The sequence below is a fragment of the Hemicordylus capensis genome, chromosome 4, assembly GCF_027244095.1.
Source record: "Hemicordylus capensis ecotype Gifberg chromosome 4, rHemCap1.1.pri, whole genome shotgun sequence".
NCBI classification, from domain to species: Eukaryota; Metazoa; Chordata; class Lepidosauria; order Squamata; family Cordylidae; genus Hemicordylus; species Hemicordylus capensis.
In genome coordinates, this window is record NC_069660.1 from 123,676,113 (window position 1) to 123,696,818 (window position 20,706).

At 47.0% G+C, this 20,706-nt stretch overlaps 1 protein-coding gene across 33 annotated transcripts in view; it reads right to left on the minus strand.

Annotated features, from left to right (window-relative positions):
• Positions 1-20,706, minus strand: part of ZNF644 (zinc finger protein 644) — an 85,881-nt gene that overhangs the window by 6,190 nt on the left and 58,985 nt on the right. The window lies entirely within an intron of this gene.

The following is a 20,706-nucleotide window of genomic DNA, read 5'->3' on the forward strand; positions in this document are numbered from 1 at the left end:
ACTGAGATGCGCCTCAGCCAATCAGGCACATCCCTCCACTCTGCTGCCCAGCCAATCAGCTGGGTTGCCGGGACACATCCCCATAGAGGCTGAGGCACGTCTACGAGAATTAAATATATAGATTATTCAGAGATCTGTGCACAAAAGCCATTTCTATCCAATGCCATCAAGTAGGTGTTGACTCTTGGCGACCACAGAGCCACCAGTGATTGCGGCAATTACTTTAATTTGGCAATCCAAATTAACCATGTAGGCAAAAACCAATTAAAATTAAGCAACCTTCATTTTCATTTTTATATCCTTCACTGTCACAATACTATGCATTATACTGGCAATTAAAAAAATGTTTTCAAGCCAATTTGTGATGTAACTACTCAAGCACAAGAAAAATAGGGGTGGGGGAGAGAGACAAAAAACTGAGCCAAAAAGAATAGAAGATGGGTACAGTAAAATGTATTCACATTATTATTTCTTGTTTATACAGTCAGACAGGTGTTATTGACTGGTTTGTTTTATCCAGACATTGAGTCCTTCCCAAGGACCTGGGATGCCAGAATTTTATTGTCAATGTTGTTGCTGTTGTTATAGATATCGTCGCAGAATATAGGCTGTTCCCAGTAATGTTGCTTTTTGTAATTGGCTGATGGTGATTTCTGTGGCCCCTATGGTGTTGAGGTTCTCTTCAAGTTGTTTTGGAACTGCACCCAGGGCACCAATGACCACTGGGATTATTTGGGTCTTTTTCTGCCACAGCCTTTCAATTTCAATTTGTAGAACTTTGTATTTGGTGATTTTTTCTATTTCTTTTTCTTCTATTCTGCTATCCCCTGGTATTGCTATGTCGATTATTTTGACTTGTTTTTCTTTCTTCTCGACTACAGTTATATCTGGTGTATTGTGTGGCAGATGTTTGTCTGTTTGTAGTCGGAAGTCCCATAATATTTTTACATCTTCATTTTCTTCAACTTTTTCAATTTGATGGTCCCACCAATCTTTGGCTACAGGTAGCTTGTATTTTTTGCAGATGTTCGAGTGTATCATCCCTGCTACTTTGTCATGCCTTTGTTTGTAGTCAGTCTGTGCAATCTTCTTACAACAGCTGATTAGGTAGTCTACGGTTTCATCTGCTTCTTTACAAAGGCGGCACTTGCTGTTTGTGGTGGATTTTTCGACTTTTGCTCTTATTGCATTTGTTCTTAGTGCCTGTTCTTGTGCAGCCAGTATTAAACCCTTTGTTTCTTTCTTCAAGTTGCCATTCTTAAGCCATTGCCAGGTCTTGCTGATGTCTGATTTTCCACTTATATTGTGCAAATATTGACCATGCTGGGGCTTATTTCTCAATTTTTCTGCTCGGTTCTTGACTTGTTCTTTCTTGTAGGCCTGCTTTGTTTCATTGGTGTTGAATAGTTTCGCATTATTGACCATTTTAAGTGCAGCTTCTTCACTGTCCTTTATATATTCTTCAAGGCCTCTTTTCTCCTCCTCTACTATTTGATGGACTTGCAGCATTCCTCTTCCACCTGAGCTGCGAGGGAGGTATAGCCTATCGACATCACTGCGGGGGTGCAGAGCATGATTGATGGTCATGATGATGATTTCGATTTCTACACCGCCCTTCCCAAAATAGCTCAGGGCGGTTTACAAAGAGAAATAACAAATAAATAAGATGGTTCCCTGTCCCCAAAGGGCTCACATTCTAAAACGGAACATAAGATAGACACCAGCAACAGTCACTGGAAGTACTGTGCTGGGGGTGGATAGGGCCAGTGGATAGGGCCACATGTGGTCACTCATCCAAATACAAACCCTGCTTAGCAAAGTGGACAGTTCATGTTTGCTACTGTAGACCAGCCCTCCACCCTTCAGCAGACAAAAGGAACACTGAGACACTATCCTGGCCAGGCAGAGCAACACGATACTATTCTGGCTTGACACGACACTATTCAGTCAGTTACTATGGTACTGGGATAGGGAGTAGGCCACTAGCAGCAGCAGCCCAGATAACCCTCAATGGTGCCATTCACAAGGTGGACCTGGAAATGATATGAGATATACAAGCAGGTCCAGGAAGTGAAAGATGCACAACTGCCTCAGGCAACAGATGCCTGCAGCCCATGTATCTCCACTGCCTGCAACAAAGCAATGGGTTGCCTTGTACGGCAGGAAAGAAAAAGTGGGGCAGAGCCAGGGAGGGGTCACTTTCCCTCAAAGTCCCTTAATCCAAGTAGACTTATAGAGAAGACAGACTGGCTAAAAAGTACTCCTTACCCATCATTTCTTGACAGGGAAAGCATACCCTTTCAAAATAAGAGCCTCTACATCAGACCCTTACAACACTTGTTTTCTTAGGCTTTTAATTAAAATTTTGAACTGTTTTTATTCTGTAAAATTATTTTAATTGTTTTTATCCTGTTTTATATTTGTTGTATTAGGATTGTGTACACTGCCTAGAGATGCATATATTAGGTGGTATATAAACATGATAGATAGACAGACAGATAAATAAATAAATAGATTTCTGACAGATACTTCAGCTAGTAGTAGTAGTAGTAATCTGTATAGTGCCTTTTGAGTGCACAAAACATTTCACACGTATTATCTTGACTTAATTCTTGCAGTAGTTGTGGAGCTGAGACAGAGAAGTGGTTTGCCTAAGATCACCTAGTAAGTTCATTGCAGAGGTGAGAGTCAAACTGAGAAAGCTCCGATTCAGAGCTTACTTTCTTAACTGTTATACTACACAACTATTCTGAAACATATAGTTTAAGCAAAAGAAAGTGAATAACTCTAGGAAGTTCACCTACAAGTTACTTATATTAAGGGCCTGCTGGGATGATCAATCAACATTTGTTTGTGAATGCAGCCTAAGTACATGTGCTTCCTCCTTACCCACCCCCTGCTTTATCTTGTCAGCTGACATCCTGGTTTGTTTAAACCAGGGCTCTGCAAACTCCTAGCACGTGACATTATTTTCTGTGGCATGCCTCCCATACAGCTTGCTGCTCTCTCTCCAGCCTGTTCATCTCAAGGTGGTGGGGTGTGACTCACAGTGTAGGCAGCGAGAGCATCTGCAAGATGCGGTGTGCTCTTGCTGCAGCCTTCTTCCCGTGAGGTGGCAGGGTGCAGCTCCAGGCTAGGCACTCTGCCCAAGTGACTCAGGAAGGAGCAGGTAGACTACAGTAGCATCGGTGTCTCAGCTTCATTTGCAAGACGGATAAACATCCAAAAGGTAAAGTCTGCTCTTTCACCGCTTTGGAAAAAGTGTCTGCCGTGCAGCTCACAGGAAAAAGGTTGCAATCCTAAGACGGACTTTTGGATGCTGCTGTTGCCCCCAATATGATTTTTCTGGACCATGCTTATCTGCAATTTTTTACTCGTTTTTGCAAAAAAATTAAAATAATTTTAAACAAAACAAAGGTTTGGATGATATAAGAGGCAAAGTACATGCACAAATACATATAACAAAGCTGAATATTTTTTCTCATTAATGGGGGAGGCTTAACTCATTCCTCTTGTCTGTTTTTCCACTCAGAGCTCTTTCTGCTTTCCCTTCCACAGGGCTTCAAGTGCACATTTACAAGGGTAGACATCACCTGTAATCCCAAGTTGGGAGGCAGAGCTGTGTGTGAGCAGCCTCTCAAAACTGAATAATTGTTTAAGAATAAAAAACCAAATTGTAAGGGCTTTATTAGATGTAACATGTAGTCTGCCCCTCAGAAAGAATTTTGTAATAACTGAAACTGTTGACCAATAAAACAAGAGGCCTAGGGAAGCAGAGGAGAAACCTTAATTGAGCTTTTTTCAAAGAGGAGACTGGAGAAATATTTAGCTGACATGGCTTGGTATGGTGAATCTTATTTACAAACAGTAGTTTTGAGAGAGAGACTTTCTACATTAAAATGTATTACTGGCATGAAGACTTGACACTGCACCTCTGAAAGGCTGCCAACCATTCGTTTAAACCATGGCTCCAGTTTGCTTAAAGCCAGGGATAAGTCTGATCTTAAACCAACTTTAAACTCTGGTTTAACATCCTGGTTTGTAAACCATGAGCTATTTAGCTTTTTTTTTTTTTTTTTAAACCACAATGTCAGTGTCACAACTCCACAGCAGAGCCAAAGAAAATAGGAAGGAGTAAGTATGTGGGTTACATCTGCATTCAAGATTCCAACTACAGTTACTTGATCATGTCAACTAGTCCCTAATATGTATTCTTTTGAATGGTACATGTATATCACCTGTGCCACAAAACCACAAAAACCATCAGTATTCCCAATTCCCTCTCAATTGAAGAGGAAGTGAGTGGGCTCATTGGTCTTCAGGCAACATTTGTAATAGTATAGTTTGTAGATTATCTTTAGTGTTGTATAGTGATTAAGGACATGATAGATGTAGATAAATTCATGGAGGACAGGTCTATCAATGGCTACTACTCAGAGGGCTATAGGCCACCTCTAGCCTCAGAGGCAAGATATATCTCAATACCAGTTGCAGGGGAGTAGCAGTAGGAAAGAGGGTATAACCTCAGCTCTTGCCTGTGGGCTTCCCAGAGGCATCTGTGTAAAAGAGGATGCTGGACTAGATAGACCTTGGGCCTGATCCAGCAGGGTTTGTCTTCTGTTCTTATGATACAAGGGATTCTTCCCTGCCATTCCTGAGTATAGGAGACTGATGAAGAAACCCTGCCAGAAAATTTCTCCAAAATATATAGGGAAAGCTAGGCTCAATGATGAGAGTGAAATCTCATTTTTAGATTTTAGTGGAATCCTAAACAGATTGTGAGGAGCTCCAAAAGGATCTCTCCAAACTGGAGGAGTGGGCGACAAAATGGCAAATGCAGTTCAATGTAAGCAAGTGTAAAGTGATGCATATTGGGATGAAAAACCCAACTTCACATATAGACTGATCGGTTCAGAGCTGTCAGTGACTGAACAGGAGACAGATCTTGGGATTGTGGTGGAGTTTATTGAAAGTGTCGACTCAATGCATGACAGATGTGAAAAAGGAACATTGGTCTTACCTGTGAAAGGGTTCTTTTCCCCTGTAACTGGAGCTCATCAGTTTGGGATCAGTCACTGAGCATGCTCAAGACAGGCTGGAAATAATCAAATGTCAGTTCCTCCTGCCAGAGGGCACCATCCCCAGTTCCGGGACTGACATGTGGAGTGAGAGAGTCTCAGTTCCAGGACTGAAAGAGAGAGATGAGATTATGCAAGAGGAACTCAAGGAAAACCTTTAACATAACAAGTCAATAATCCCCCATAGGGAACAATTAGGATAGACAGAGGCAGAGGACAAGAGGCAGGTAAGCTAACGCTAGAACCCTGGACAACTGCTGCCACCCAAAAATGAACCTAGCCCCTCCAGCTATATACAAGAGGTAACAGACCAGTAACTCCCAGTCAAAAAACATCCAGGAGGGCCTGATGAGCTCCAGTTACAGGGGAAAAGAACCCTTCACAGGTAAGACCAATGATCCTTTTCCCCCAGTACTGGAGCTCATCAGTGTGGGACATACCCAAGCAGTGATCCTGAAGACCTGGGTGGGAAGGATGTTTAGACTACCTGTTGTAGTACCCTACGGCCAAAGGTGGCCTGAGCGTCAACAAAGGAGGGAATCTTGTAATGGCGGATAAACGGCGTGGCTGAACTCCAATTAACCGCCCTGCAGATATCAGCCAATGGAGCTTGAGTCGAGAAAGCCACAGACATTGCTGCGCTACGTGTGGAGTGGGCTGTGATCCTTGCAGGGGAAGCCAGGTTCTGTGACTTGTAGATAAGCCTAATGCATGCCTTAATCCAGGCCGCTAAGGAGAACTTAGATGCCTTCTGGCCCAGAGTTTGAGGTTGAAAAGAGACAAAAAGGGCATCTGATTCTCCGTTATCTTTGGTGTGCTGGGTGTAGAAGCGCAAGGTGCGCTGGACATCCAGATTGTGCCATAGTTTTTCCTTGTGGTAGGAGGGGTTGGGGCAGAAAGATGGCTTCTTGGGAGTGATGGGTCATGGTGTTGACCTTAGGTAAGGCGGTCGGGTCCAATCTCAGGATAGCCACATCCGGCTGAAAGATATACAGCTCCTTGTGAACTGAGAGCGCGCCTAGTTCCGAAATTCTGCAAGACAAAGTGATGGCCACCAGGAAAAGGGTACCTTGTAAGAGAGGATTCTTAAAGGGATAGAGTTGAGGGGCTCGAAAGGCAGTGACGGGACAGTGTTCAGAACTTTATTAAGGTGCCGGGAAGGAAAACGAGCAACTGGGGAAGAAGCCATATTCGATGCTCCTCTGAGAAAACGCGAGATGTGTGGGTGTAAGGACTGGGTGCCAGGATCTGCAATATCTAGCACCAAGGCTAGCTCAGAAACCTGTCGCCTCAGCGTGGAAGGCTTCAGACACAGCTCCAGGCCAGCCTGGAGGAAGGCCAGAACCTCAGGAAACTCCAGCCGTAAGGGGGTTGACACAATTTCTGTGCACCCATCTGGAGAACGCTGACCAGGTGGTCTGGTAGATGTGCTGGGTAGCTGGACGACGATAGGCCACAATTGTATCTAGGACCTGCTGAGAATAACCTTCCCTGAGCCACTCTGGATCTGGATGATGTATGGGTCCTTGCGACAGAAGATCTGGGCGTATCAGGAGGCGCCATGGAGGAAAAATTGCTAGGTTGACCAGGTATGCGTAGCACGCATGTCATGGCCAGTGAGGGGTGACCAGACTCACTTCCGCCCTTTCCAGGTACAACTTCCAGATGACCCTTGGGAGAATGGGCGTCAGTGGGAGGGCGTAGAGGAGCCCTGGGGACCAAGGAGACAGGAGAGGATGGCTTTAAGAGGGGTATGGATAACTTCATGGACGAGAGGTCTATCAATGGCTACCAGTCGGAGGGCTGTGGGCCACCTCCAGCCTCAAAGGCAGGATGCCTCTGAGTACCAGCTGCAGGGGAGTAACAGCAAGAGAGAGGGCATGCCCTCATTTCCTGCCTGTGGCTTCCAGCGGCATCTGGTGGGCCACTGTGCGAATCAGGATGCTGGACTAGATGGGCCTTGGGCCTGATCCAGCAGGGCTGTTCTTATGAGAGCATCTGCTTCCGCTTGTTGGGACAGAAACCTGGAGATGAACCGAGGAATCTGGGCATTGATAGCAGAAGCAAAGAAATTCACTAGAGGAGTGCCCAGCCACCTGGAAATTTGGTGGAAAACCTGTGGGTGCAGTGTCCACTCTGATGGATCCACTGACTGGATCCATCAGACTCAACCAATCCATCAGACTCAACCAATCCGCCTGCAGGTTGTCCACTCCACTGAGATATTCTGTGGTTAGGGACAGAAGATGCTCTTCCACCCAGCTGAAGAGGAGGTTGGATTCTTTCATTAGCCCCTTGGAGCGGGTGCCTGGCGGTTTATGTAGGCCTCAGCGGTAGTATTGTTTGTCCAAATGAGCATGTGCTTGTCCTGGACTAAGGGCTGAAAATGAAGAAGAGCTAACCTGGCTGCACTCAGTTCTAGTCGGTTGATGTTCCAAACCTTCTCCTCCTTGGACCAGGATCTCTGAGCCGGAAAATTCTCGCAGATGGCTCCCCACCCTGTGAGGCTGGCGTCTGTTGTAATCAGAGTCCTCTGTGGTTCCATGACGGGCAACCCCTTTCTTAGCACTGGGGAGAGACACCAGAGAAAGGGCTCCTTGACCTGCCTTGGGAGGTTATTGTGAGGGGTGCAGATGACTCTTGCCTAGATTGATGATGAATCCATGGTCCGTGAGGCAGGTCAGCATGCGCTGTACATGATTCTGGGCTACTGGAAAGGACAGGGCCCTGACCTGAAGAGGTTGTCCAGGTATGGGTGGATGCACACCCCCTGCAGGCGGAGGTGGGCAGTGAGGGCCGCCATTATCTTCATGAACACCCAAAGGGCCAAGGTTAGGCCAAACGGGAGAGCTCGATACTGAAAATGGCGGTTGTTGTAGGAGAAACATAGGTATTTTTGGTGTTCCAGGAGAATGGGAATGTGCAGGTATGCCTCTGAAAGGTCCACTGATGCAAGGAAGTCATTTGGGAGTAGTGCCTGCTTGATGGAATGCAAGGACTCCACCCTGAACTTCCTTTTTCTGATGAACCTGTTGAGACGTCTGAGGTTCAGTACCGCTCTCCAAGAACTGTCACCCTTGGGCACCAGAAAGAGAAGTGAGTAAATACCTGAATCTCTTTGTGGCCTAATGAGGACACTGATATTATTTCTGTTATGGCCAGGTTTTGTTATATTATTTGTAAAATATGTACTGGTTTATTGTAAATGTTTGCTAGTCAATGACCGAATAAACTTATATCTATCTTTGTGTCCAGGGCATGGTTTCAATCGTCCAAATCTGAAGATGTTGAATCGCCTCGTTCATCAGAAGATGTTTTCCCGTACTCCGGGAGCGTGGGGTAGCGTAGAAGGAGTCATGGGGGATGAAGGACAGGTCCAGTGAGTAGCCCCAGGATACCGTGTCGAGTACCCAGCGATCTTGGGTGGTGGATAGCCATGTAAGAGCAAACCGTTGAAGCCTGCCCCTATGGGCAGAGAGCCATTGTTATTTATTATAGGAGGGAGCCGGGTTGGAGGCTCTGTTCCCCTGTGTTATGGATGCACCTCTGAACCTGTCTCCATTGATATCTCCCCATGCCCCAAAAGCTGGCATTCCTGAAGTCTCCTGCATGAAAATAAGATGGGTTATAAGTCTTTCTTTGGTTCCAAAAGGAATGACCAGGGTTGCAAGGGCTCCTGAGAAAATCCCTCCTAGTATTGGGTATAGCCTTCTTTTTATCCCTGGTTTCCACCAGTACAGGATCTAGGGAAGGACCAAACAGGTTATTGCCTGAATAGGAAGAGGCTGTTAAGGCAATCTTGGACTTAAGAGTCCACCTGCCACCCTTTAAGCCACAGAGAGCTATGCAGAGCCACTGCCGAGGCTAGAGCTCTAGACGCCTGTTGAATACAACCCAAGCTAGAATCTGCCATGAAGGCAGCAGCCTTAGCCATTTTGTTGATGCCCTGCCTCAGTTTAGCACTCCTCTCGGCGGGGGGGGGGAGGCACCAGAGTAGCTAAATGCTTGGCCCATAGGATGGAGGCCCTAGCAAAAATAGAATTAGCCGTGGCTGCCTTGATAACTGTAGAGGACACCTTGTGGGCTTTCTTTAGTAATAAATCACACTTCCTATCCTCCGAAGACCTTAACTGATCCTGGCTCTTAATATTGAGGAGCTTACCTGAGACCATTGGAACTATGGAAGGGTCTACTCTGGGCACAGCCAGCAAAGAGGTAATTTCTGGAGACAGGGTATATTGCTTCCTAGGGTAGGAGCTGATAGGCCTACGAGAAGCTGGGTTTTGCCATTCTGCCAACACCACCTGTTTAAAGAGGGATGGAAAAGGCACCGAAATCAAGGGGCCCTAAGAAGAGGGAAAAACATTCTGATCTAGGTCTGAGGGTTGAGCCACATCTACTGGGGACATATTGTTAATTGCCCGCTTAGCTTTGGATAAGAGGACATCAAAATCTGAAGAAAAAAAGGCGAGAGGAGATAGGAGCCACTGGAGTGGTATCTTCCTCTGAGAGTTCCCCATCGTTTTTATCGGACCCCTCAGGATTTAAGGGCACCTGGTCTGAATCAAAGGTGGAAGCAGGGTGAAGGGAAACAAGAGGAAGGGGGGGGAGGAAGAGGTTAGGCAGAGGTGGAGAGGGCTGCATTGGAGCAGGCAGAGGGGGAGCCACTAGAACAATTGCTTGAGAAGGAGTTTTGGGCCAATGGGGGCATTTAGGAGTACCCAACTCAAGAGTCTGAACTTGAAGCATGAGGGCGATGTCTCTGCTTGCGCCTGTGTATGGGTGGTTTGGGTGCGAAAAGCCCACACTCCCCTAGAGGAATGGCCTCCCTCCTCTGACTAGAGTCTGACGAAGAGGAGGAGAGGCATCTGCTGCAGCGCGGCTGATTAGCAGGAGGCAGGGTGCTGCCAGGAAGGGACGGTCAGGCCCACCAGGGGCCAATTACGCCGCTGCATGGCTTTGTGGAATGAGTGGCAGGCATTGGGCAGTGAAGAAGGTCCTTAGCCAGTTAGCCGCGCCGGGCCCAAAGGTGGGGTTCGCAGCATTACCTGAAGGCCCCTGGCCAATATCACGTCCGCTGGAGAGGCATCGCCTGCAGCCGCTTCTCCCAGATCAGTTGAGCCCGCCAGCTCAACAGGTGTGCCACCTTCTGCTGGCTGGGTTGGGTGGTGTGTTGGGGGACTGTGTGGGCCAGCCAGTTCCCCCTCTATAACAACCACAGGGGAGGTACTATTAGATGCCAATGGATCATCCACCGAGTGATGGACATCTTTCCTCTTTTTTGCTCTCTGATCTTTGTTCCTTGGCTTTGTCCGTTTACAGACTGCCTGGATCAGCAAATGTTCACTGAGCCTCACTGAAGCAGAAAGATTCTTGGCCTTTTTTACCCCCCACCCCCATTCACCTCCTTACTATGTTTTGACTTCTTTGCAGCCTTTCGGGGCAATAGAAGTTGGAGCGGCCCCAATGCTTCCGCCTGAGCGGGAATGGCTGCTGTGCTGTACACTGCAGCAAGTACGTGTGGTAAGGCTTGAGCCCCTTGGTCGTGGAATAGGGACCCTTCCGAAAGGGAGCCTCCGAGTACCTCCTGAGCATGAGCAAGCTCCATGGTGGAGACTGCAGATAATTGAGCTGAACGCGAAAAGCCAAATAACAATCAAAAACTAAAGTGAAAAATGAGTCAATTGGCCGAATTAAATAACGAAAAAACTGTTTGAAGAGTTTTGAAAAGGAATGAAAAAGGCCTAAGCAGTATCCTTCTCTCCCTTGCACACTCTAAAAGAAGAGGATAGGGCAGGGAAAGGCTATTAGGAGAGAAAAAACAAATACTCCTGCAGAGCAAATTCTCAGCTTGCCAAGCCTCAAGCAGACAGGACTGGAACTGGGGATGGCACCCTCTGGAGAGAGGAACTGGCGTTTGATTATTTCCGGCCTGTCTTGAGCACGCTCAGTGACTGAGCGTACGGGGGGAAAGGCAAATTCCATTCTAGGGATAATTAGGAAGGGGGTTGAAAATTAAAGAGCTAATATTATAATGCCCTTATACAAATAATCTATGGTGTGGCCACATATGGAGTACTGTGTACAGTTCTGGCCATTGTATCTGAATGAGGACATTGTAGAACTGGAAAAGATGCCGAAGAGGGCAACCAAGATGATAACGGCACCTTCCTTATGAGGCAAGGCTATAGCATCTGGGGCTTTTTCATTTGGAACAGAGGGAACTATGGGGAGATATGATAGAGGTGTAAAAAGTTCTGCATGGAGTAGAGAGAGTGGACAGAGAAATTTTTCTGCTTCCCTCACAACACTAGAACCAGAGGACATCCCATGAAACTGAAAGCCTGGAAATTTGGGATTAATAAAAGGAAGTGCTTTTTCACACAGCACACAATCTATGGAATTCTCTGCCACGGGATGTGGTGATGGCTTTAAACGGGGTTTAGACAAATTCATGGGGGACAAGTCTATCAATGGCTATTAGTCTGTTGGCTATAGGCCACCACCAGTTTCAGATGCCCTCACACTTCTTTCCTGTGGGCTTCTCAGAGGCAACTGTTGGGCCACTGTATGAAACAGGATGCTGGACTAGATAGGTCTTGGGCCTGATCCAGCAGGGCTGTTCTTATTAGAGAATATGAAGTTACCAGAAGAGCTTCACTGACTGTCATGTCGTGTTACAAAGTTATAAAAGCTGTGCAGTTTGGCATATTTTCATGGAATCCCATTTTCAACAGTAAATGTAGAATTTGAGTAAATTATTTGCAAATCAAGATGCCCAATATTGAAACTATGTAGAACTGCAGACTACACACATATTTTCATTTTTAGGTATCAAAAAAACAGGTTGCTTACCTGTAACTGATGATCTGGTAGAGATCCGTCGATATCCATAAGAATGGGTTCTGCGCCTGCGCAGGAGTCACGCGGTAGCCATGCCTGAGCTTGTCGAAGCGCCGAAGCCACGCCCCCACGCTGAGCGTTCTATATAAGGCGTGTCTTTGGCGCGAAGTCCCTCAGTTCTTGGACGACCGCCGTGGAGGACGACCATCCAGAAGACGAAGGTGAGTTCATCCAAGGTAAGTGCTCAATAAAGGACGTTGCAAAGGGCTGCACACCGCAATGCACATAAAGGTAGTCCTACTGCAGAGGGGAGGTCGGGAGGGTCTTATGGATATCGACGGATCTCTACCAGATCATCAGTTACAGGTAAGCAACCTGTTTATCTGGATCGAGATCCGTCGATACCCATAAGAATGGGTGTCTAGCGAGCTCCAAAAAAGGAGGAGGGGAGCAGTAGGAATTAAGGCAGCACCCTTTTCAAGATGCTTCTCCCGAATGAAGCCTCTGCAGCAGAACGTACATCTATGGCATAGTGTTTGATAAACGGGGACTCAGAGGACCATGTAGCTGCTTTGCAGATGTCCGTGAAAGAAACCCCTGCTAGGTGTGCAGCCGAGGAAGCGTGGGCTCTAATGGAGTGGGCCCGTATAGCTTCTGGAGGTGCTTTGTTTTGTAGTTTGTATGTGAACAATATCACCTGCACCAACCATCTCGACAGTCGTTGTCTGGAGACTGGGGAACCTTTGGAAGAGCCTTGGTAAGACACGAAGAGACGTTTGGAGGCTCTAAAGTCTTGTGTTCTGGACATATAGAACAGCAGAGCACGGCGTACATCCATAGTGTGCAAGGATCTCTCCAAGGAAGTGGAAGGAAGTCTGAAAAACGTAGGCAGGATTATATCCTGATTGAGGTGGAAGGAAGACACTACTTTAGGTAAAAAAGAAGGATCCAGACGCATTCGGACTTTGTCTGGATAAAAGATAGTATAAGGGGAGTCTACTCTGAGTGCTGTGAGTTCACTGACTCGTCTAGCAGTAGTAATTGCTATCAAAAAAGCAGTCTTCCAGGAGACCAGTTTCAATGAACATGTGGCCATGGGCTCGAAAGGAGGCTGAGTGAGGGATGAAAGAACCAGAGATAGGCTCCATGGTTCCACAGGAGGCTTAACTGGCGGGTACACATTCGAGAGACCTTTTAGAAAGGCCTTACTCAACGGATGGGAAAACAAAGTTTTTCCATCACTGCCCGGGTGTTGTGCGGAGAGGGCAGCCAGATGGACCTTAAGGGAGACATTTGCAAGACCTTGAGTTTTTAGTATCGTTAGGTAACGTAAGACTTCCTTGATCGAAGCCTGCTTGGGTAAAAACCCTCTAGACCTTGCATATATTTTAAAACGGTGCCATTTGCTCTGATAATTCTTACGAGTGGATGCCTTCCGTTGGTTGAGCAAAATTCGTCTTAGGAGAGTATCCGCCAGGCGGTCAGATGAAGGGTGAGAACGTCTGGGTGCAAGATCTGGCCGTCGTCTTGTGTCAGCAGATCTAGGCGCTGAGGTAAGTGGTGGTAACAGTTCTTGGACAGTCTGCGTAGCCGCGGAAACCAAGGTTGTCTTGGCCACCAAGGGGTAATCAAGATCCCGTCGGTCGGTTGAGACAGCAGACGTGCCACTACCCTGGGTATCAGTGGGAGTGGGGGAAACATGTACGGAGTCTCTTCGGACCAGTTCAGCTGAAAAGCATCCCCTAGAGAACGAGCATCGTGGCCCGCTCTCGAGCAGTAACGGGAACATTTTGTATTCCTGGAGCAAGCAAAGAGATCTATGGAGGGAAACATCCATTGGTCGAAGAGCGGGGTCAAGACTTCTGAATGTAGTTCCCATTCGTGTTGGTGATCTTTCAAAAAGACCCGACTGAGGTCGTCGGCTAATACATTCTCCAGGCCTTTGATGTGTACTGCTGCAGGGGCAATCTGGTGTTGGATGCACCAGTGCCACAGCTGGACGCTGAGGGCACACAGGCTCCGGGACACCGTTCCACCCTGACGGTTGATGTATGCTTGTGCAGTTGTGTTGTCGAGCTGGACTTGAACAATCTGGCCTTGTATGATTGGAAGAAAAGCTCGCAGAGCCAGAAAAACTGCTAGTAGCTCTAGGAAATTTATGTGTAGTAGGGCTTGTTGAGGAGACCACCTGCCTTGGATCTTGTGCCCGTTGCAATGTGCACCCCAACCCTGTAGAGATGCATCTGTGGTCAGCCAGACAGTAGGGGAGGGATTTTGAAAGGGGACCCCACTGAGCAGATTGTTTCGGCGCGTCCACCACGTTAGAGAACGAAGGACTTGAGGAGGCATTAGTAAGCGTTTGTCTTGATTGTCCCTGCATGGGTGAAAGACAGAAAGAAACCATAGTTGAAGCTTGCGCATTTTTAGGCGAGCGAAGTGTATAATCGCATTGCACGAAGCCATCAGCCCTAAGAGGCGTTGGACGGCAAGGGCTGGTTGGGTTGGTTGTTGCTGGAAGAGACGAATCAGGTCTCCAATACAGTTGAACCTGTCCTCTGGTAAGAACGCTTTCTGCACTCTGGTGTCCAAAACTGCTCCTATGTAGGAGATAACCGGAACCGGTTGTAGATGTGACTTTTTCCAATTGATTTGAACACCTAGGTCGTGGAGAAGATCTATCACATAACGGATATGCGAAAGTAACTCTTCTTTGGTCTTTGCTGCCAGAAGCCAGTCGTCTAGGTATGGATAGATAGCAATCCCTCTGGTATGTAGGTGTGCAATCACCACAGCCATGCATTTTGTAAAAACCCTCGGTGCGGTAGACAGTCCGAAGGGCAATACATTGTATTGGTACACTTCCCGTCCGACGGTGAAACGTAAGTACTTTCGGTGGCAAGGTCGAATACTTATATGAAAATAGGCGTCCTTGAGGTCCAGCGTTGCAAGCCACTCTTCTCCCTGAAGGAGAGGTAGGATGTGCTGTAACGCCATCATGCGGAATTTTCGGACGTGAATGAATTTGTTCAGGCGACGGAGATCCATAATGGGTCGTATACCCCCATCCCGTTTGGGAATTTGGAAGTAACGGGAGTAGAACCCGTCTAGCCTGTCTGCCCATGACACCGGGGATATTGCCCCTTTGCAAAGAAGATCCTTCACCTCTTCCCTCTCCGATGCAGGAGTGAGCTTCATCCCCATAAAACGAGGAATGGTCTTGAATTCGAGTGCATAGCCTGAGCTCACAATCTTCAGGACCCATTTGTCTGATGTTATGTGGTGCCATGCGGGGACATGGCTGGCCAGCCTGATGGTTGGCTGGGACAGAATAGTCGATGGTGAGGACGGTACCCGCGCTGGCTGGGAAAGGGAGAGAGGAGGAGGTGTCAATGGGCAATTGCAATTTTCAAAGACGCTTTTGGTTGTCCTGCGTCTTGGAACGCTGGGGTTGAGAAGCTTTATGCCTCTGCTGGTAGGCTCGCTTTTGATATGGGGTATATGGCTTTCTGAAATCCCGGCGATCTTGGGTTCGATAGTTGGGCCTATATTTTCCATAATTGGGTCGGTATCTTGATGACTGCCCGGAGGATGATTGGGCAGCAGAGAAGGTTTTTGCCGTGAACTTGGATTTTTTTAACTGTTCCATTGTGGCGTCTGTGGTGGTGCTGAAAAGACCAGAGCCATCGAAAGGCAGGCCTTCGATCTTTTCTTTCATGTCCATCTGGAGATTAGTGGACCGCAACCAAGCATGCCTGCGTAGAGTGATAGCTGCTGTCATGGCCCTGGACTCACTTTCCGCTAGGTGTTTAGAAATGCTTAGCTGGCGACGAGTCAAATCCCCAGTGTTTTCCAAGGTCTGGCGGAACTTAGCCCTAAACTCATGTATAGGCAAAGATTCCAGGTCTTTTTCCAAAAGTTCCCAGAGGCCATGTGTGTATTTGGCCGTGGAGGCCGCATAGTTGGCCACTTTGATCGAAAGGCACGAAGTCGAATACACCTTCCTGCCTAAAAGGTCTAGTTTTCTGCCCTCTTTATCCGGAGGAACTGTATGGCGTTTGCCTGACTTAGAAGAAGTGGCGCAATCAATAACAAGAGAATTGGGCGCCGGATGCTTCAACAAATATTCATTGTCCTTATCTTGTACCCGGTAGAGGCTCTCAAGTTTCTTGGAAGTTGGCGTGGAGGTGTGGAGGACTTCCCAAGCGCACTTAGCCGCCCTAGTGATCACTGGTAGCATAGGGAGTGCCACTGGAGCGGTAGATTGAGACTGAAGCATAAAGTTGTATACCGGATCATCTATTGTCGCCAAAGGAGAGCGAATGTCCAGCCCCAGGGAATCCGCCATCGCACGAATGTGCTTGTGGTAAGCTTTCAGCTCATCATTTGGAGATACATACGTGGGTGGAGCCACATCCACTGGAGGATCCGCAATATTACTGTCCTCATCCGAATCCGACTCAAAATCGGACGAACCATAATGTTCAGAGGGGGAGCAAGGAGACGGTTCATTTCCATTAGTTTGAGCAATGGTTTGTGTCTCTTCAGTGCTGACAGATGAGTGTGGCAGGACATCTGTCTGAATGGAGGCAGATCTTGTGCTCATAGGAAAAGTCTGTGAAGCACGGTGAAATAGTTCTGGGCACTGCGTCTGGGTAGATACAGTAGACACAGAACGCAGTGGCAATCGTTGAGACCCGGTGTCATCAAACACATATGGTTCTCCAGGTGAAGTTGTACCCATGGGATCCTGGGGGTATTCACAGGTGTGCCATGTTAGCGGGGAGCGTCCTTGGCTGGCGGATTGAGGTCTGGAGGAGTGTGCTGTGGAGACTGAAGGTTGAGATGGGCCTGCATCTGTTGGCAAGAAACCCTTAAAGGTAGAGGTTGTCCGTCTACTCGACGTTGAGTCCAATAGCGAAAGCAGTGAGCGAGTCGCTGATGGTAGAATATCCTCGGCATCGACGTCTATGATCTCGAAAGCAGGAGATGGGCAGCGTGGCGTCACCTGAGAAGTGAGGACCAGGGTGTGCAGTACAGTATCTCGAAGACCGACCGACGGTGTAGATGGCGAAGCCGAGTGTAGTGGGGTCGGAGCTGGCGATAGAGCTCGAGCAATCGGCATCGAAATCGACGTCGAGGCAAGCACCGGTTGAACAGCAGGAGTCAATATCGAGGCAACTGTCGATGCTGAAGGAGCCGTCGACATCGAAGGATTTGTCGGCATCGACTGAGCTGTCGATATCGAGGGAGCAGGTAGCGCCGACTGATCAGTCGTCATTGGTGGCACTGCAGTGGTCGATGGAAACCCCGATGTTGATGGTAAAGCTGACGACTTCGATACACTTGGTGGAGATGGAGTACGCGGAGGCAGGTCTGGGGATCTTCGACGTTTTCTAGGTGGAGAACTATGCCGATCTGTGTTTCGACGCCCAGAAGGAGAGTCGTTACGTCCACTTGAATGAAGATCCGGTCTCGATGGGGAAGACGAAGAAGATGTACACGGCGTCGATGTTGACTTTACCGGTTTCGATGTCGATGTGGATAACTTGGATACACGCGAAGGAGCTGGAGATTCCTTCGACTTAGAATGTTTCTTCGGCATCGAAGTAGGCTTCGAAGAATCAACTTTCTTCGATGCTGAGGAAGACTTTCGGTGGCGGCTCGACGTTGATGGAGGTGCCGACTCCGCCCTCGGGGGCAATTTTGAAGACGAAGTTGAGGTCGAGGGACGAGGAGTACCCGGAGTGGAGGGGCTCAGAACCTCGTCATAAATAGCGGCCCGAAGGCGTAGCGCTCGGTTTTTTCTCGTTTGCTTCGAGAAAGAGAGGCAAATCTTGCAGGAGGCGACATTATGTTCCTCACCGAGGCATAATAAGCAAAGGTCGTGAAGGTCCTTGGAGGGGAGTTTCGCCCTGCAGCCTTCACACCATTTAAAAGATCTTTTCTCCTCAGTCATATTCACACTCGTAGTGGAGTCCGTTCCGAGGTCGAAGAGCCGGGATCGTCGTCAGTCAGTCCGCGTCGAGAACCGGGAAAAACCGAGAAGTCAGTCCGAGTCAAATTCCAAACAAAGGTCGCTTTCCAGTCCGTCGTCAAAACCAAAAATCAGTCAGTAAAGGATGAACTCGTTCTTAATGTAAAGAGGAACTTTTCCAACAGCTGAGGTGGCAGACCGAGGTCCAAACGCAAAGGCGGTCGGAAAAGAACTGAGGGACTTCGCGCCAAAGACACGCCTTATATAGAACGCTCAGCGTGGGGGCGTGGCTTCGGCGCTTCGACAAGCTCAGGCATGGCTACCGCGTGACTCCTGCGCAGGCGCAGAACCCATTCTTATGGGTATCGACGGATCTCGATCCAGATCTAATAATTACTGAACCATTTTCAAATATTATGTCCCTTATATCTTTAATACATTTTTAACATCAGAAATTTCTTATTCCTCTAGTTCTGCTGCCCAACCCAATTACACAGGCTACTTTTACTGGAAAAAATAAAAAAATTCAGCTACACACAACCACTGCTCAACTCGAAATAAGTTGTAATAACTTGAGAAAATCATTCTCAGAATCACAGTGCATTACTCTCTAATCACTGTATCACAAAAATACAATGTCAACATCAAGAAGGCAATTAAAATATTAGCAAGACTATAAAAAACGCAAAAAGCAAAATGTCATGCTCCTATGTGAAATAAGGTACGTATACCTCAGGTCTGATTATCTCACCCTGAAGTGAACAAAATTAAAACTAGAAAAGGCAAAGACAACAATCAAAATTACCAGGGATACCTGTCTTCCAAGCAAAATCAGGACCAGAAACAAGAATATATTTTGCTGTCAGGTGCAGAACATTCAAATGCCTACCCCACCACATGGTGGTAAGAATACTACTAAGTAATTGCCCAATGCTTCCCTTCAACAGATCTGTCGCCTGAGGTGGTCTGTCTCATCCTGCCCAATAGTAAGACCAGTCCCAATCGAAGCTATAGATAAAATGAAAATCTTTCACATTATCTTTGAATCTCCATTCATCAGAACAAAGAAATGCACAATGGAGCTCAAAAGTGATTCCTATACAGTCATGGTATTCAAGAACAATGGATAATAAAATCAGAGTACTCACTCCTGACAAAGGAGCCTGAAGATGGAACTAATAAGGACAGCATAATCTACTGATATCTGACACCAGTGATGCTCAAGCTAGCAAGCCTCATTTAGCCACTCCACTCCCCACCCACCAGTTTCAAGAACTATTTTATTTTATTATATACTCTTCTATACCACCTTCTCAATTCTAAGGAACATTCAAACCTGTTTGACTGAAAGGCAACCCAGGCCACTGGTAGTGGCTACAAGCATTACATCCTAGTTTTTAACTTGGCAAGTGCCCACTCATGCAATGAGTGCATCCCCAGATAGAAAATAGCACAAGACTCTCACTGCTCAATACAGAATGAGCTACTCGTGCTCTTCCAAGGTTTCAGGCAGGAGTCTTTCCCAGCCCCACCTGGAGATACCAGGAATTGAAACTGGGATCTTTTGCATGCAAAACAGATGCTCTGCTACATATGTTGGCATGTGGTTACAATGTCATCATGACTATGGGAGGCTCCAGTGACTGAAAAGCTTGGTGAAGACAAGGCTAGTATCTCAGACTGAAGTTGGTCAATGAAGCTCTAACATGTTATGCTTCTCACAGTATTATTTGGACCTAGTTTTTAGGTGCAGCTGACCATTAGATAAAAAGATATGTTCTTAGCAGGCCCTGTTGGAAAATATACAAAAGCAAGAATATGGGGGGAACCCACCATGCTCTGAAACTAAAGTAGCCCTGGAAAGAGTTCTTTTCAGCTTCAATAAGTTGGATAGTTAATAGTAATTCTTCTATTCAAAAGCAAAATACAAAAGGTCCCAGAGTAATTGTCACACATAAAAATAAAGGTCATTTATGCATACAATTATGTAACTGGGGCAACATGCTCAAATGATTTTGCAATCATGGCATTTCCTTCAAAACAATGTAAAGAAGCAACCAGTGCACAAGGTATTTAAAAATAAAGCCAGGATGAAGAAAAAGATTGGGTAACACTCAATATATGTTTAGCATAACAAGCAACAGCAGAAGGTACCTTTCCTCACACTTCTCACCCCTATTAAGCTAGGGATGCGCACGAATCTCAATTCATGCACAGATATGAAGCCGAACTGGTTTGTGGGGTTGCCAAACCAATTCGACCTGTGGAGGGCAGCGAGTGGCACCTTTGAAGTGATGACTGCAGGTCCTTACCTGCTCCTCCACCACTACACACAGCTTCCTGCTGCACCCTCCAGCAGCCCTCACGTGGTGGCATATAAATGGCCTCCGCGTATACATGACAGCCATGTGTGTGGTCAGCACACATGGTGCACACAAGCACCTGCTCTCCTTTTCCTTAGAGTTCCCTGCCTAATTTCCTTAAAAGTGCCTGAACCATGCTTCAGGTACATCCTTAAGCTGCAGACTGCTGTGCGAAGGGAAGACTGGCAAAAACTGCTGCCTTGTGTCAGATGAGGAGAGAGGAGAATATGGAGATGTCCTTCTTCCTCTCCAGCACAGAAACAGGGGTCATCCCATGAAACTGGTTGTAAGAAAATTTAAGCATTTTTTCACACAACACACAATCTATGGAATTTTCTGCCACGGGACGTGGTGATGACCACTAATTTGGATTCGTTTAAGTAAGGCTTAGACATATTCACAGGGGACAAGTCTATCACAGTGGCTACTAGTCTTGATGGCTATATGT